The sequence below is a fragment of the Lissotriton helveticus genome, chromosome 2_1 (assembly GCF_964261635.1).
Source record: "Lissotriton helveticus chromosome 2_1, aLisHel1.1, whole genome shotgun sequence".
Taxonomy (NCBI): domain Eukaryota; kingdom Metazoa; phylum Chordata; class Amphibia; order Caudata; family Salamandridae; genus Lissotriton; species Lissotriton helveticus.
Genome location: NC_136059.1, coordinates 1,758,535,068 through 1,758,552,559, shown reverse-complemented (window position 1 = coordinate 1,758,552,559; position 17,492 = coordinate 1,758,535,068). Strand labels below are relative to the sequence as shown.

At 47.4% G+C, this 17,492-nt stretch overlaps 1 protein-coding gene across 1 annotated transcript in view; it reads right to left on the bottom strand.

The window, feature by feature from the left end:
- The window catches only part of IFT74 (intraflagellar transport 74), a 452,022-nt gene that overhangs the window by 57,812 nt on the left and 376,718 nt on the right, over positions 1 to 17,492 (bottom strand). The gene's annotated exons all lie outside the window — the stretch shown is intronic.

Genomic DNA, 17,492 nt, shown 5'->3' with positions numbered 1-17,492 from the left:
CTTATCCAGATACCTATGTTATCTGGATGGGCTCAACCATGGTAGCTAAGGAAGCTCTTTGGTTATTGTGTGTGATCCTAGATTTAAAATAGTCTTGAGTGTCCTGGGGTTTAATTTTATTTACAAAGGGTACCCTGACGGAGTTAAAAACAGGCGGGGATGCACTAAGGTAATTAGTATCCTCTGTATCTTTGTACAACATGTTTCAGCCAACACACCAATGCCTCACTAGGCTAGTTGGCTTTCATCAGGACCTCACAAGGATCCTGTTAGTATCCTACTTGTGTGCATTCAATTGTGAAACTTCTATTCAGAATACTCATACATGCCATGCATACTTAACCATTTCGTCTCTATGTTCGCATTTCTTTGGTAACATTCTATTTTGAGCTCCATGAGGATAAGAAGGCAGATGGACCTTGTAGTCAAACTTTCATTAAAGGTCTCTTCCCGGCTGTGAACATATTTGGTTCCTCCTTATGCTGCATCTTGATGAAGATTAAAAATGCGGGGGAAGGAGGAACCAAATAGGAAATCTAGGATCCCACCAAATAACCAAAGGGTTCCCTTGGCTACCAAAGTTGAGTCCATCAGATACATTAGATATCTGGATGAGGCCTCTATGATGAAGAATGCATCTTGGAAACCCAGTGGGTGAAAGTCCTTTTAACACAATAGGGTGATCCCCTTTGGAGATTACACAGAGATAGGCTAAGTACGCTAGGGGTTCCCGTCTGTTGTTGTTGAACGATTAGATGTTTGAGAAGTTGAGTGAATCCGGCATCACTTCTCACTCCCTCCTTCTTGGAATACAGTTCCACTGATTCCCGTGAGGGGTGAAGGGGGTGATGCTCTGGAGCCAGTTTGATGGATGAGGGCATCCAAATATTTAGTCTAACAGACTGCTATGCTAGTGTGTCCGTTGGATGGAGATAACGACCGTTGGTGTTGTACGGTTCCTGCTAATTCTGTAAGACTGCATTTGAACAACATGCACGTTAAAATTATGGGGACTGGGCCCATTGATACCATCAGAATATGTTTGCTTGTTTCCTGGCTAGCTCAAGGTGTTCCATCTGGAGACCTAAACCTCACAGGTTACCGGATGGAGTCTGCAACCTTAGAACATGAAAACCCAAGAAAATCGTGGAAGAAGATCTACCCTTTCATTATTAGCTCAGGTATGCCCAAGGGGTGACACAAGAAATACACCAACTGGCATTTCAAACATTTATTGATGCAATTGGAGTCTTGTGTAAAATACGTGCACTGCATTTATTAGCAGAAGGAAACAAAGCATTGTAACCAGCATTACAAGAATGATGATAAAGATGAATAGTTTGACCATTATAATTATTGCAGTGATTCTATGAATACATATAATCGTACTCCCACCTTGCACTACCTAACCTAGAGAGAATAGTGAAAATGTGTTCGTACCAGGTACCTTGGAGTGGCCTAACTCCCATTTACCTGTGTGTGCGTTTTATCCGGTAGCCAGCTTTGTGTGGAATAGGCCTCTGTCCCTCGCATGATAGGGATGACAGTCAGCAGGGCTGGAAGTCAGACACGGGCAAACGACCAGGAAAATCCATGGAAATGCTCCTCTCCCAAACATTGGCTTGGGGGAAGTTTATATAATAAAAACTGGACCCATTCGCACTGTGCCTGAGTTGAGATACCTATTTCATTGTTTATTCTACCAACGCAGAGCTGTCTCCTAACGGACAACAAATGCAAGAGCAGTGTGCTCAGTGTACTTGATCCTTGGACTAGATGTACAGAGTTGTAATACTATGCCTATGAAGAAATGGGTTTGTGAGCAAAACACTTTCTGAGTACATTCTCAACAGCAAGCTAAAAGTCAAAGTCTAACAAGCATTGGCATAGCCAATAGGTCTCGCTTTTGGGACCTTATAAGTATTTATATATGCAGCACAATATCCTTAGTGCAACAACACCAACTGTTGCATGGCTAAACACGTATAAGGTCCCGAAGGCGAGACCTATTGGCTATGCCAATGCTTGTTTATTTTATACAGAGTTTATATAGCGCAAACCTGGCCCAATACGGGTATCAGAGCGCTTTACATAGCACCAGTTGCATTTCATGAGGACACATTCATTTTAGTTAGGTACTGGGAGATGAAGTGATTTGCCCCGAATCACAGGATGTTCAGCGTCATTGCCGAGTCTCGAACCCAGTTCCCCAGATTCGAGGTCGATCGCTCTAGACGTTAGGCTAACTCCTCTCCCCGCTAGTGATTTATGTTGCAGTGTGTGCCTTTACATGTAAATATGCCAGCAGATTCCCAGCACAGCTACCGGGTCTCATGTATGTCTGTTAAAAAATAAAATGTTGATGAACGAAATAAGCTTTGGCGAATGGTTGATAGCCTGTTGGCTTTGCCAATGCTGGTTTTCAGAAGCCACTTAAAAAACATGAAAAACAGAAAGCACTCTTGTTTTGATGTTGCTAATGCGATGAATTCCTTCTTCTCGAAGGACATCCAGAAACGTGGGTACTTCTACCAAGTGACACTTTTTCTAAAAGTGATAAAATATTTTCTAGATAAAAAAGTTAGACCCTGAGTTAGAATGTTTTCTTTTAATAAAAACAAGTGGCCCAGTATTTCACAAGCTGCAACCACACACTGTATATTCTCCGCAGACATGGTTGCGAACTGCCTTGCACACTGACTGAGTTTAAATGACGTGCATTGTTTGAATGAATCTGCGGGCTTGGGCCATCTCTCACAACAAAACCGCTTTATCTGTAGTCCTTGGAAACTCCAGCCTTTGCTTGGCTTTCTAAATGTGGAACTTCTCTGCCTGATACTGCCCGCCCTACATATTGTGCATTATGCCGGGCTGTCTGAGAAGGGTTCTGTGTCAGCTATCCTGGGAGCCTGCCCCTGCGAGTAATATATCTACCTGCTGCTATATGTGAATTTCCCACACGTATACTTTGGGGGAGGGTTAGTACTGCAGCTGGAAGTTCTGAAAGTCTAAAGGAACTGTGTGGCAGCCTGTGCTGTTATGTGGAGAGAGCTCCTGAATATCCCCTATATGCCAGACCCCTGGAATTATGAGACAGGGAGAGGACCCAGTTGCATGACAGTGTTGAGTAAATTATGCCTCAAGAAAAGACAGAGTAGTGCCGCAATTTTTGTGATAGTATTACTTCGTTATTTTTTCATATTTACATATGTTAGCACTGACTCGGCAAACGCTTCGCCTCATTATTACCAGTTCAGCATGCAAAATACACTAATAAGCAACAGAAAGTTGACCAGTCAATCTATGCTAAGGACCTTCCCCTTTCCTGCAACACGTGCAGCCACTTCTTTAGACACACTCGATCTGTTTGAGTTTGAATGTTTTGTAAAAATCTGCAAATAATGCAACAGCTTATGCGGCAAATCCATAATTAATTACAATAAGTAAGACCGATGTTCTGCAGCATAGCTAGAGAAAACAAAATAAAAAAGGCTCTATGACGAGGCAGTCAGATTATTTTCTAGGTATGTGTACCACACGTTTGAGCCTATATGACATGAGCAATTCTTTTTATTTGCCATGTTGGATCAGTAAATTATATTAAATATTTAGTCTGAATTTTTTGGGGGATTTATTTATTTATCTTTTGTAGCGCATGTGTGAGGGGAAGCAACATTGAAGGGGCGGATGGTGGGAACAACACGAAAGGATAGAAGAAACATGGAGGACATAAGTGGTGAACGACGGGTGAGAGAGAAGGGCCCGAGTTGGGATAGCAGCACAGATGGCAAGGGTGGGGAGGAGAAGCAGGCAAGAAAGCAGTGTGGTATGTGGGGGCCGCAGGGGCAAAGAAGCAACGGGGAAGTACACGAGGGCAGTCACAAAATGGAGAAGGGCGGATAGAAGCACGCAGGCGACAGCGACAATAAGAGTTGTAGTAAGAGAGAAGTAGATGATGGAGACAGCTGCAAAATGCATGTCTTCCTGTCGAATGGTTAACCTTAAAGAAATAAGCTGGGACATGAATAAGAAGCAGGCAAACGAGTGACAAGGAAAGCTGGTCAATGCTAAGCAAATGGTGGGCTACAAGACCTTCTCTTTTTGGTAAGCCACAATATGCCTCGCAACTGACAGCACGTGTCTGTTAACAGAAGCCAACCAATCAAAAGAAATGGGAAAGTAGCTATGCTCCACGAGAGGGGCAAACACCAGAATGGCAAGCTGGAATGCGAAAAAAAAGCAGCCAATTGAGTGACAGGAAATCCCGCCAGTGCAGTGCATGGGGCAGCCTCCAGTACCCTATATGTTCTTGGTAAGCTCACAATATATTTTGTAACAGACCCTCACCTGCTGTCTAGTTGGGCTCACCTTAAGAAGGGCAGATTGTGAGCAGAGGAGGAACGGGTAATGACAGCTTGTGAATGAGTTCGGTTCTAGCTGGCTTTAAACAAGAAGACCGCCTCACATACAAGCTTCAATTAAGTACCTTGTTCTTGCAATTAAAGCAAGCTTTTACAGTTCTTAAAATCTGTAGATCCATGTTGGGGTCCTAATTTGAGACATTCGTGAAACAATGATCGGCGATGCACGAGCTGCCACGTTTCTCATCATGCGTGCTGCTGGTAATTTGCTAGTTTGCTTCCTCGGTCTTCTGCTGTGTAATCTGTACAGTGTGGCCTTCAGACTGTCAGCGTTCGGCTGATCTCTATAGCATGTGCTGCCCTTTAATATATTGAATTTGCTGTCATTCGCTCTCTATCGCTCTATCAACGCCACACTGATTACTTGTGCAGCACAAGAATCCATATGTGTTTTGTGGGCGTATAATGATGTGCGCTAGAAACGGCAGCGTGTACCCACGGCACATACCTTTTTACATATCTGAGAAGGCTTTGTGTGCTCCCTGTTGGCTCTTGTAACTGTAAGTAAAATGCCACTAGAAGTTATTCCGCTCCGCACTGTGGAATCTGCATGCAGGCCTTGTAATTTGTGTGTCAAGCAGCCATTCATTTCGGTCATGATGCGCTGTGGAAAAAATGCCTCATGGTCTCCGAATATGTGGAATTTCTGGCACGGGGTTCAGAGCCTGCGTCCTCGGTACGAAGGCAGAGGTCTCCGAGCTGCGGCCAAAGCTAAGTTGAAGTTGTTTTTTTATACTGATGCGTGTATTTATTTTCAAGGTAAACCGAAGGACCTCTGGGTGCGCCCAACCTTGCTCCCTGCGTTATTTGGTTCGAAGCGTGGGGTTGTCGTTATTGAATGATTTTCTTTCTAGTATTGTGCGGTTATAGAACTTGTGCCAGTGGCTCTTATCTGTAAATGTTCATGTCATGATGTTCAGCAACAGGAGATCAGCCCCAGATGAGCCATGGTGCCAGCGTGCGCAATCTGTGCCAATGTGTTACCATTTCTGAGTAAAAGAGAAACACCACAGCTACCAGCCAGGTACCGTTTTAGTAGCCAAAAAAACAAGCATTGGCCGCGTGGCTGGCGGCAAAATGAAATAAAAAAACAAAACGCGAGTGGTGACGCAAGTTGTGCGCACGCGCGCGCACCACGAGAAAAAGTGCAGTGCACGTCGCGCGCTTGTGCGAGTAATAGCAAGCTGGTGGCCGGCCTCGGTAGCACTTTTAAACCACCTACTAAATTTCTCGAAAGAGCAGCGCAAGCGCTGACTATAGCAAGCCCTAAAACAGGTTCTCAACTTTGTATACCAGGGCCAGGTCTTGGCTATTGTGCACACACTAGATTAGCATAAGGAAAGACCCCAACCAACCATGACCATGTAGTACCTGACGGAGCCGACATGCCAGTGGATCCATTGCCAGGGCAAAAACTCAAGGGAAACAAGGGACACCAATGACGGATACCTCTCTATAATGGGATCTACACCGACACGTAACATCCAGTCGCACCATTGCCGTAACGCTGTTATAGAGTAGTCAAACCCACTGGATAAAATTGAGCCCCAAACCCATCCTGTCTAAGTTCTGCGACATATAATCCTATTGTACAGAGTCGAAATATTGTTCGACATCTAAGAAGGCAAGGGAATCGGGATCATGGCCCAGGTCAGGAGCACATAGAACATGAGACAATCGGTGCAGGTTCTATAATGTGTTTCGACGTGGTATTAATCCCAACTGGTCTGTGTGGAGATAGAGCACCAGAATATGGAGTTTCTGATCCACATTCAGCATAGAAATCGGAGGGTTCGAGCCCGCTGTGAGGAGGCCTTTACTGGGTTTGGGTATAAAGACAATATGTGCCTCCCTCATCGAGTTTGGGAGATGCCCCTGTTCCAACGCTCCGGCGTAGACTGTTAACAGTCTATCCACAAGGGTCCCCAAAAAAGTGTTATAAAATTCCGCTGGGCACCCGTCTCCCCCGTTGATTTGGCCATTTTCAGGGCGTCCACTGCCCCCAACAGTTCCTGTCAAGTCAGCTGCGCTCCCAGGTGCTCATGGTCCTCTACGGGGAGACACGTAAGCAGCAGCCCCTCCAGATATTCCGGAGTGAGATGTGCCTACCTCCGAATACCTGGTTCAGTATATATGTCTCATAAAAAGGCCACAAAAGTGTTGTTTATTGCTTGTTGGGTGTGTACCATACAACCCTGTTCATCTCTAATTGCGAGAACTGGCTGCAGTGTGGTCTCTGATCTAATCAGGCCTGCATTGTCGCCCCTCCATATACCACTTCTACGTCTGGTGTGTGGAGTACATTTTCCCAGCCAGTCCCAGAGCTCACAGACTTTATGTCGTTGTCTATCCCAGTCATGCAGGGCCGCCTCCTGACACGTCAAGTCCTCCTCCATTGTACGGCGCACACCCACTGGTGATGCCATGCACACTCCAAGGATCACCACTTTCATGGCATCCCACTCAGTCGCCCTGCTACCCACACTGTCCCAGTTATGCTTCAAATAGTTGGTCAAAGCTTTTGAGATCACATCCCAAAATATCTGCTAAGGCAAGACGTCTGAATGCAGCCTCCAAAGAGGCACCCGAGACCCTCCCTTTCCAGGGAATATGTTAGGAGCAGGGTGAATGGTCCGATATATCGCTGGCCAGATACTAAACATCAACCACTCTATGGACATCCTCTAAATGGACAAAGAAGTAGTCAAGTTGTTTAAGGGTGCACGCCACCATGGTGTAACATGAAAAGGCCTGTGTGTGTCGGTGACACTGCCACCATATAGTGGTATGCCCCAAGCCCATCAGTGTCTGCGATAAAGCTGATGCCATGCAAAGTTTCATGTCTTGTCTCACTTGCCATCTATCCACCAGTCTGTCGTGGACACAGTTACATTTACCTGCAATGACTACCTCCCATGCCAGAGATACCTGAGCTGCCACCAAAACCGTCCGTCTTCTGTGTTGGGAGCATATACAGTTATAAAACACGGGTCATATGCATAAAAAGTATCCTCCAGAATCTGCCTTCGCTGTCCATCTGGACCCGTGCAGGTTTAAATGAGATCCCCGGGTCTACCCACATTAAGACCGCTTGTGCATAACCAGAGTAGGACGTAGCTAAGACCGGACTCCTCAATCGTCTCCTCACATATTTAATGCAGTCACCCCATAGGCGTGTTTACTAAACAAATGCCACTGATATACCATATCTCCGTAAACATGTGTTGCATTTTACCCTTCCCTGTAGCCTTCTCACATTCCAGGTCAGAAACTTGTATTTGCTATCCAAGCTAGCCATAGTGGACCTGGGCAAACAAGCTGCATCCCTCTGCTTCTACAGTCTGGTTACCCCTCCATTCAAGGGGTCGTAGCACTGCGGAAGCCATTACCCGAAAAAACATGGCCACAGCCGTAACAATAAAAAAAACAAACAGCATCAATCATGCTCACCATCCCTTCGCACCCACGGGCAGAATCAGTGCCCCCGACACAACCTGCAGGTAGGGTACACAGCAACCCTCGGCTGTCCCAACCTCGATCCCTCCCAACACAGAGGTATGGTACACACTAAAGACCCCAGTACACTAAAGACCCCAGTACATTTGTCCCAAAGTATCAAACCAAGTTCCAACAGAAAGGTGTGGAGCCCCCCATTTTAAGCATTCATAGTATACCTTTCATCAACTGGGCAGAAGACAGTACTGGATAGTCCTCCCCACCCCCACCAAACATCTGGATCTCACCGATTCAGCCCATCTCTGCACCATCACATCACTTTGAGCCTCTGGGACATGGCTGAGCAGCAAGAACAGATTCGGAGTTTCTGAGGATACCAGCGCTTACTGCAATATAGCACCCGGACCGACCAGGATACGTTTCGCCTTGTCGATTCAGGAGATCTAACATGTTTCGTAGACAGCATGTAGTTCCGTGCTGACAGTCGCACTCCTCGGTTGTGTGGTTCTCTCCAATTGGATGCTCTTTGTCTGCAAGCCAGGGCCTCGAGCCATGCCACTGCCTCTTGCGGGGAGCCGTAAATATAGACTTTACCTTCATGTTGTATTCGGAGCCGGGCCGGAACCATTAGACTGTACTTAATGTTGTGCTGATGCAGTTGTCTCTTTCTGGACAGGAAAGTGTTCCAACGATCCTGAACACTTTTGGCATAGTCAGGATAAATTTGTATCTGTTTCTTGTCATAGCACGGGGGCTATGGGTTTGAACCTGTTGAAGGATTATATTGTGAGACCTGTAGTTAAACTGGTGCATCATTATGACCCTATGATCCCTCTCCATAGAAGAACACTTAAAGAGGCACTTGGGTTTCAATGTATTGACGATCCAGTCTTCTAAGAAGAATTCCGCAGAGGGTCCCTCAACTTGCTCCGGAAATTGCAGGAAACGCAAGTTACTACTCCTTGAGTGGCCCTCTGCCTTCTTCCCCATGACACTCCATGTGCATTGCACTACATTTAAGTTCAGCAACTGCAGCCTGTAAGTCTTTAATCTCCTTGTTTAGAGTGGCCACAACTTCTTCAGTCGTTATGACCCTTTCAGACACCTTGCGGAGGCCCAACCTTAGGTGATTTATGTCCATGGACATTGCATTCATTTTGGAATCTAATGCCTGTCTGGAACTCTGTTACATGGAAATTAATTCAGCTGTGTCTGGTGTGTGTTCTGTGGGAGCCAGGGCCAACCCGGGCCCCTGTCCAATATCCTGAGTCCCCAGGCCAGGGACCGTGTACTGAGTGATCGTATTGGCTTGCGCTACCCTTAAGCCTTTGTTGTTTACCATCTTGGAAGCACAGTACACCCAGACACTCAACCTCAGGCTGATTTAATTCCGTTTCAGGCAGCTTTCCGGTCTATAATGGGCACTCCCTTAACACCCCCTCCATATCGCCACAGATACTCAACGCACCTTACAGTCTCACGCCACCGTGCCAGTAACAAGGAGGAACTTCGGGTCATCAAACAGATTCTGCCAACTGAAAACAGTGATCTCATGGAAGCCCGGTGGTCCCGACGGCATCAGTGGGGTCCCAACATCCACCACAAGAAAACTCTCAGGAACAGCTCTGGCCCTCAGCCAGCCTGCATCTTGGGGGGGAAGCAGTCCATAGATTCCCAGCCAGGGCCAACCACATATAACCAAGGGCTTCAATGTCTACCACGCTTCTCACTGCCAGCCCGTTCGAGAATTCCAGCACAGCCTGTAAACCCCGTCACAGGCCCCTTCATGGGAAATGTACAGCCCCTGGCAGACCTCACAGGCCCCAATTGCCCATTCCACTATTTGCCTCTAGGGGGGCCCATCAGAACATGGGACCAGCAATGTAGCCCCTGAGCTAGGCTCCTCTCTGGCAAAAAGCTCAGGAGTTCATACCAAGTCACTGCTTCACTTTATCATGGGGGGCTGTCTCAAATCTGTTTTGTCACAAACCAGACGGCATCCAGCTCTGGCTGCAGTCAGTGACTACGAGGTGTGCTCTCGATCTCCCAGGAATAAAAATATTCTGGACGGTACAGGGGCACCATTTCAAGGCAGCGTGCTATACTTTACTAGCGGCCCTCAGCACGACCAGCTGCCATGCAGCCCATCACTATTGTGCCTTCGGTGCGGCTGTGCCTGAATACCATGCGTGCTCCGTGTCCTAACTGTCGGGCACCTTATACAAATGCTGCCAGAGGCCCCTCACGAACCTCACTGTGATCTCAACTCAGCGAGGCAGTCTTGACCACCATAGGGTAACTCCAGCCCACTCAAAAGCTGCACTCTCGGCCCAGTCTCAGAAGCTCATCCCTTCCACGTTTTGGGGTGTGTGGACGCAGTCTGCAAATAAAGTCAGGATATCCGAGTGTAATGCCGCAATCCGCCTAGACTCCGTATAATCAGTGCCACAGGATTATGGTTTCTATAATGGGAGCGTCTATCTTGGTTGGCCACACCCCGTAACCAGGTCATGTCTGGTGTCTATGGATTTGTTAAGAAAAAGCCTCTCTTGAAGTGAAGTCGGAATTAAATTACAATTTTGAAAAGGCCACTTTTAGAAAGTTGGGATTTTCCTGCCTTAGCCATTTGGTGCCTGCAGCCCATCTCTGGGTCACATGACTGAGTGAAGGTGACAGTTGGGCTTTGTGTATTCCTCTGAGACAGCAGCACACAGTAGGGGGCATAGGTGTGCCTGGATGGGCCATCACTGGCAGGATGTGAGAGCGGAGCTGGGTATAGCCCTAATTACACTTGAATAGGCTCTGCCCTGCCACCACACAAAGGGCTGCATATCCCCTGTAGTTAGTCTGGATAAAGCGTAGGGGAGGCAGGAATCCTGTGCACTTCAAAGGAAAACCTCTAGAAGCTTCTCGCACTTCAAAGGAGGCACATGGTATAAACATTGGACCTCAGACACCAACTCTTCAGTACACATCTGGACCCGTGTAGACTCAGCCCGGGAGAAGGACTGCTGTGCTGCTGAAAGGACTGCCACTAAGCTGGGTGCTGCCTTGCTGCATCTACTGTTTTCCTGGGCAGCTGCCTTGTTGGATTACTGCCCTGCTGCCTGAGCCAGAGTTATTGGACCTGCACCTGAACCTAGGACTCCCACAGGGACTCCAAGGGCTAGTCTGATGGCCTCCTGTTAAGAGAGAAATGTTTTTCCCCCGTGCACTCAAATTATTCAAGTTTAATCTTTTTGAAAATGTTTTGTGTTGGTGCTATGCCTGTCGCACTGTGTCTGACAGTGCCTTTTCAAATCAACAGATTTGAAACCTGAAGTGATGTAAAGAAACTCCACAGTTTCATGATTAACGAGCGCATGCCTTAGTGATAAGAGCACTCTTGTCACATGGACTGTTGTTGTTGGCCTCCTGTTAAGAGTCACAGGAATATAACAGGCTCCCAACCATCTGAACCAGCACCAAGATCCAGCTGGAGTAAGCCCGGACCCCCACTTGGTGTCACTCAGGACCCGGACCCTTGGTGTGGCCTAAATGGAGCTACATTTAAATTTTCAGCTCTTCGCAACAGCAAACATGTCCTTTCATGACAAAGCCTTGCCGCTACTACTGCCTGCAAGAGCAAAGTTCTGTTAACACGACCCTTCGCGCTACAGCATCGACCACTCACATGGAGCAACATCGCAAAGCTGCGGCTGTACTGCCCATGATGACACCAGGATGTTCGTGCTACAGGGACGATCATCCACGACGTCCGACCTGCTCTTCGCACTGCAAGGACGACTGTCCATGATGATTCCCTGCTCCTCAAGGCCCCCTCCACCACGAATAAGACTCTGCGCTGCACTGAGAAGGTAACTTTCCAGCTGGACAAACCTAGTCCCTGTATACGACCCATACTCCATCTCAGTCGGCCTGAACTTGTGACTTTCTCCCAATCTTGTGACTTTCTCCTAATCTTGTGACTTTCTCCCAATCTTGTGACTTTCACACAGATGGCGCTTTGTGTTTTTTGGTGCTATTTCACTTAAATCTTTAAAATTGCATATGTTCGGTTCTACTGATTGGTTTTTTGTTCTGTCTTGATTTATTTAATACATTTTGCTCTAAGTTTCTAAATTCATGTGGGATTTTTCTTGTGTTGTGTTTTCAATGTATTACTGTTTGAAGTTCTGCATAAATACTTTAAACATTGCCTCTAAATAAAGCCTGACTGTTCTGTGCCAAGCTACCAGAGGGTCGAGGGCCGGATAACCGTACGCAGCAATAAGTATTACTTCAGCTAGATAGGCCTTTCACTGTGAGCTAACTGAGCACACTCTATTTTACCCGAGCCTGGTTGCGAAATACATACTGTTGAGACAGGAAGGATTTGTTGTAGTCTTCCCCCAGCTGGAGTGGAATGATGTGGGGAAGTGGAGGGAAGCCCTTGGGTAGGGGTGTAGGCAGAGCGAGAGTTGTTAGTTTTGCCTCTGCCTTTGTTATTGTTACCCTTGTAACCACCGCTTTGGTAGCCTCTAGTGAAGGTGCATTGGGTAGGGGTTTTGTAAGAAGTGGAGGGGCTGTCTGAGGAGTAGCCTCTGCTGGTGCTTCTGTATGATGAGCGACGAAAGGAGCGTCTGGGAGCTTGCAACTGCAAGGCTCCCATACATTTAGCTGTGTCGGTATCCTTTTTCATTTTCTCAAGGGATACGTCAACATTAGGGCCAAATAGGTGTTGCTCATCGAATGGTTGATTGAGGATGGAACTCTGGACTTCAGGTTTCAAACCTGAAATACGCAGCCATGCATGCCTACGCAAAAGGACACTGGTGTTAATTGCCCTTGAAGCAGTATCTGCCGCATCTAGGGCACAACGGATGGAGGTATTATTGATAGTTTTACCTTCCTGTATGAGTTCATTGGCCCTATTTTTATATTGTCTGGGAGATGCAGCATTATAGATTCCAGCTCATCATAATGTGCCCTGTCGTACCTTGCTAACAGCGCTTGAGTATTGGCGATGCGCCATATGTTTGCTGCCTGTGACGCCGTGTAGACTCCTTATCTGGTGTAGGGCCTCACCTGATGTCTGGGAATTGGCAGTTTTTTGCGCATTGGAGACTACAAGGGAGTCTAGTGGTGCGGGGCCTTTAATGTAGACTGGATATGTAGGGGCAGGATTACACTGTTTCTCGATCCGGGGGTTGAGGACTCGAGCCCTGACTGGATCTTTAAATACCTCTGGTGCATGCTTAATGATACCCTTAAGAATGGGTAGAATTGAGGTGGACTTTTGTGTGGTGTCAAAAGTGTCCATGAGAAAATCTTCCTCCACGGGGTCTGTGTGTAGGTCAACCCCATATTATTGGGCAGCTCCAGGGACGAGTTGGTTAAAGCCCATAGTGTCCTCTGGGGGGGAAGGCCTGGAGGGGTATATGTCATCCTGGGGAACGTTAGGGATGTCTGGGGTGCTATAATCATCCCATGGGTCAGGGGAGTGAGGAGGACTAGGAGTCCCTAGCGGTTCATTGTCCGCACCTCCCCCTGTATCAAAAGAGGTGTTATCCACATCATCATCATCTTCTACTGGAGATGGGGATGGTGTAGGAGAGTGATGTGGAGGTGGAGGAGGAGGAGGAGGAGGGGGAGAAGGGATCCTTAATGGAGAGGTTGCAATGTCTCTCTTTTTAGGATGAGGAGCCGGTGCAGGCGCATCTAGTGGTCTTTTCTTGGAGCTAAGAGCCAATTGACCAGTTTTAGGATCTTTCACAAGAGTTTTTTAGGTAGGATCTGGTCGAAATAGTTCTTCTGTATAAGGTAGATCCTTCGGTGTCGAGGTCTTTGGTTCCGGAGGCTTTTTCGGCACTGATTCAGTAGCTGGTCTAGGTTGTTTTGGCTTTGAACCGTGACCTTTTTGCAGTGTCTGGCCAGTGGAACATGTTGTTTTCTCGGTTCCAAGGTCTTTTTCGGCCCCAAGGCATGGGTGTGTTTTTGGTGTCGATGAGCCCGTGCTAGTCTTCGGCGCCAAGTGCTTGGTTGTGGAAGCAGCGCTCGGCGTGGATGAGGAAGAGGATGGCTTCTTTTTCGGTGCCGGTAGGTGTTTGTCGGTACCGGGTGTAGGCTGACTCGAGCCCGAGTCGCCTGAAGGCTTCGTAGGCTCCTTAACCGAGCCTGAAGGCGGGGCATGGGAAGCAGTCTCTCGGTGTGCACCTGCGCCCGAAGGTGTGACCGAAGCCTTTTTCGAGGAAGTCGAGCAAGGGTCGGGGTCGACGTGTGTACTCACGCCTCGCTGTGCCGGAGTTATTTCATCGACGTCTGAGTCCTCGGCGTCGGAGTAGCCTTCTTCGACCCGCTCTTGTTCTGGAAAGTCGACGCCCTCTTGGAAGATGTCGTCGGGATTGAAGAAGAGGAGCGAGCCATTGTCCTTCGAGCTCCTTGGTCCCGAATTGTCTTCTTGGAGCTTAAGGAGGTGCAAGCTGAACAGTCCCTGGCCTCGTGCTCTGGTGAGAGGCAAAGGTTGCACACCTCATGGAGATCGGTGTTGGGAAACTTCGACCCACATTGAGGAAATTTCTTGAATTGCGTCCTTCCCATGAGCCAGAAGATAAGGCCCAGATAGGCCTGAAGGCTTTCTTCGACGACTGGAATCGAAGACTTCGAAGTTGTTGAGACTCGCGTCGATAGGGGAACGCGTTCGAGACAATACCGTTGAAACGGGTGAGGGATTGCGCGCCGAAAGAATCCGGAGTGCTGGAAACACATCCGAGCCCGATGGCGGAAGAGAACAATCTAAGGATGGAGCTGATTCCCATGCGCAATGTGATCCAAAGGAGGAGTCACCTATCCCGTGACTTCCTAAGACTTTTCAAGACAAAAACAAGTGCAAACATCCGGGCCCAACACTAGATGGTGATCTATGCAACAGTGTGTAATCTGCAGCTCAGATGCCTCGAACCATTAGTTGTAATTCTTTAAATCAAGATTGGTATTTTTGCACATGAACATTGAACATAGGTGTGAATGGAAACCGCATTAAGAAGGCCTGAAACTGGAATCGGAAAATGTAGTCAAGAAAAGGTAAGAAAGAATGGTAAGATGATGCCTCCTAAAACATGGAAAAGGTGAAGATGTATATTCCTGAAGATGCCATTACCATAACAGTGAACAAAGAGCAGATTATATAAAGAAAGGGATCTAGTACAAACTAGACATCTCCGCTTCAGGGTCTACCAAGGAGAGGGACAAACTAGAAAGTGTAAGTATGTGACATATAAAGATAGGAGCTATGTTCTGCTATAAATTTAGAATTCAAGTTGACCACCATGGAAAGTGGAACTCAACTGAATGAAAAGTGAGAATACAGGTGTACTCACATAACATGATACGGATGGTAAAATGATCCAGATGGTGCATGTCTATCGCTGGTGGAGCAGCAAACCTGGTAATGTAAGGAAGAACGAGCATTTGAAAAAGCAACTCAATCTCGCTTTGCCCTGGTTTGATGGGGGGATAGCACTACCAGACATCAGGAAATATTACTGGGCGGCGCATCTATCGGCCATCAATCAGGGGACATACTGTGCAGGTAATGACCCTGGGTACGAGACGGATAAATGGCTCCTTCCGGAGGGCAACTACGACGCGGCTCTTTACACCAGACCGGGAAGGTACCGATTGACGGGGCCAACAAAACACTCGGTCCAGCTGTGGCACATAGTTCAGAAGAAACTGGGCTGGGCAGGCAAACTTACCCAGGTAACTCCACTGTGGGCCTCTGAGGGGCTAGGCACCCTTAGCCGCACGAAGGGCTTTGGAAACTGGGATTTTATAGGCATTTCTCGGGTCAAGGACTTGTGGGGCCCCGCGGGAGTGCTCACATTTGACACCCTTCAACGCACGTATGATCTGGCTCAGAAGGAGCACTTCCGTTACGTGCAAGTCCGACATGCACTACAGGCCAATATTCCTCCTGGGACACAGCTCCCACAGTCCTCACCACTAGAAGACAGACTGCTAGATGGCCACCTCCCGGAAGAGGCCATATCGCTCACATACAAAAAACTCATAAACCATATCCCTGACCCACTGTTGGCCCTTAAAGAGAAGTGGGAGGCAGACGGACTAGAAATTGACGACGAAGAATGGCGCGAGGCGCTAGCGTCCCCAAAAGAGATAGCAATACCTGCCAAGTTGCGACTGATTCAATTGAAAGTCCTGCACAGAGTATATATTTCTGGTACCCGGCTGGTCCTGATGGGCCTCAGTGATGACGGACTCTGCCGTAGGGGATGTGGGGAGGTGGGAACCTTTCTACACATCTTGTGGGAATGCCGGGAGGTACAATTTTACTGGGCACAGGTGCTTGATTGTATGAGAGATGTGTGGGGGGTGGAATTGCGGCCTGAGGCGAAGAGGTGCCTCCTTAACATATGGGAACCCTCCGACCTCCCTGCAAAGGGCAAAATATGGGCCACCCTGGGGCTGGCAATAGTAAAGAGAAATATCGCAAGATTATGGAGGGCGGCCACACCACCAACACTGGGGGCCTGGAAGAAAGATATGGACTGGAACATGGTGCAAGAAAAGACAGTATACGTGGCTAGAGGGTGCCCGAGGAAAGGGTAGCTGTATGGGTTAAATGGAATGAGTACAGAGGGAACATCTGTGAACCCCCCATGATCAGGACTGTTGATGAGCTAATTGGTTAATGTATAGAAGATTGTCTGAAATGGACCTAATTTCACGATGGTTATTGAAAAGTCGGACCTTTTTACTCTATGTGTCTTCCTGGAAATGTACTATTCCTAATGATAATATGCTAATGCGTGCCTGTGCTGTGGTGGCTATGTTTTTGCTTTTTCTGAAAATAAAAAGAATTAAAAAAATATATATCTCGCTTTGCCAATGTTCAGTAAGCCACATAATCGGCTTTGCCAATCACAGACTGGCTATGTTAAAAGTATTTAATTTAAAACCATTAAAAATTGCTCTATCTATACTCTCAAGACGGTGACTCCGCTGTCTGACATAATATGAATTGTGTTGTTACATACGTCATGTGCATTGGTGGGATGTGAAGATGTAGCACACATTGTCATGCAACGCGGGAGCCATCTGGGAGATATATAAAAAATGTTTTCATTGTTTCCATACTTTTAACATGGAATATAGCTGCTTTTGCCTTTGCCAATGCCAGTAGAGTTGAAAAGACTCTGGCACTGCAAAGCCAATAGCGGCGACCAGGTTGTACGATGTTATAACGCATTCCGTTGGAACGCAAGGATTATACAGCGAATGCCTTTACCACCCATAACCTTTACCACAAACATGCCTTTACCAAGCATGCCTTTACAACGATTTTCGTTGTAAGAGCATAAATGTTATAGGCATATTCGTAGTAAAGGTTTTCCCTGCCGTGTCCTAAAAACGGACCCAGCCCTTCTAAAAACGACCCCTCCCCCTGTCCTAAGCCCACCATAGAGAGAAGTAGAATTGGATAAAACAGCAGGACAATATCCAGGGCATCACAGGCCGCAACATGGCACCTGTCGTGCCGCAGAGGGGCATGGGGAGGAAAGGTGACAGAGGAGAATGTGGATGAATTTGGAGGGAAAAACAGAGAATAGCAAG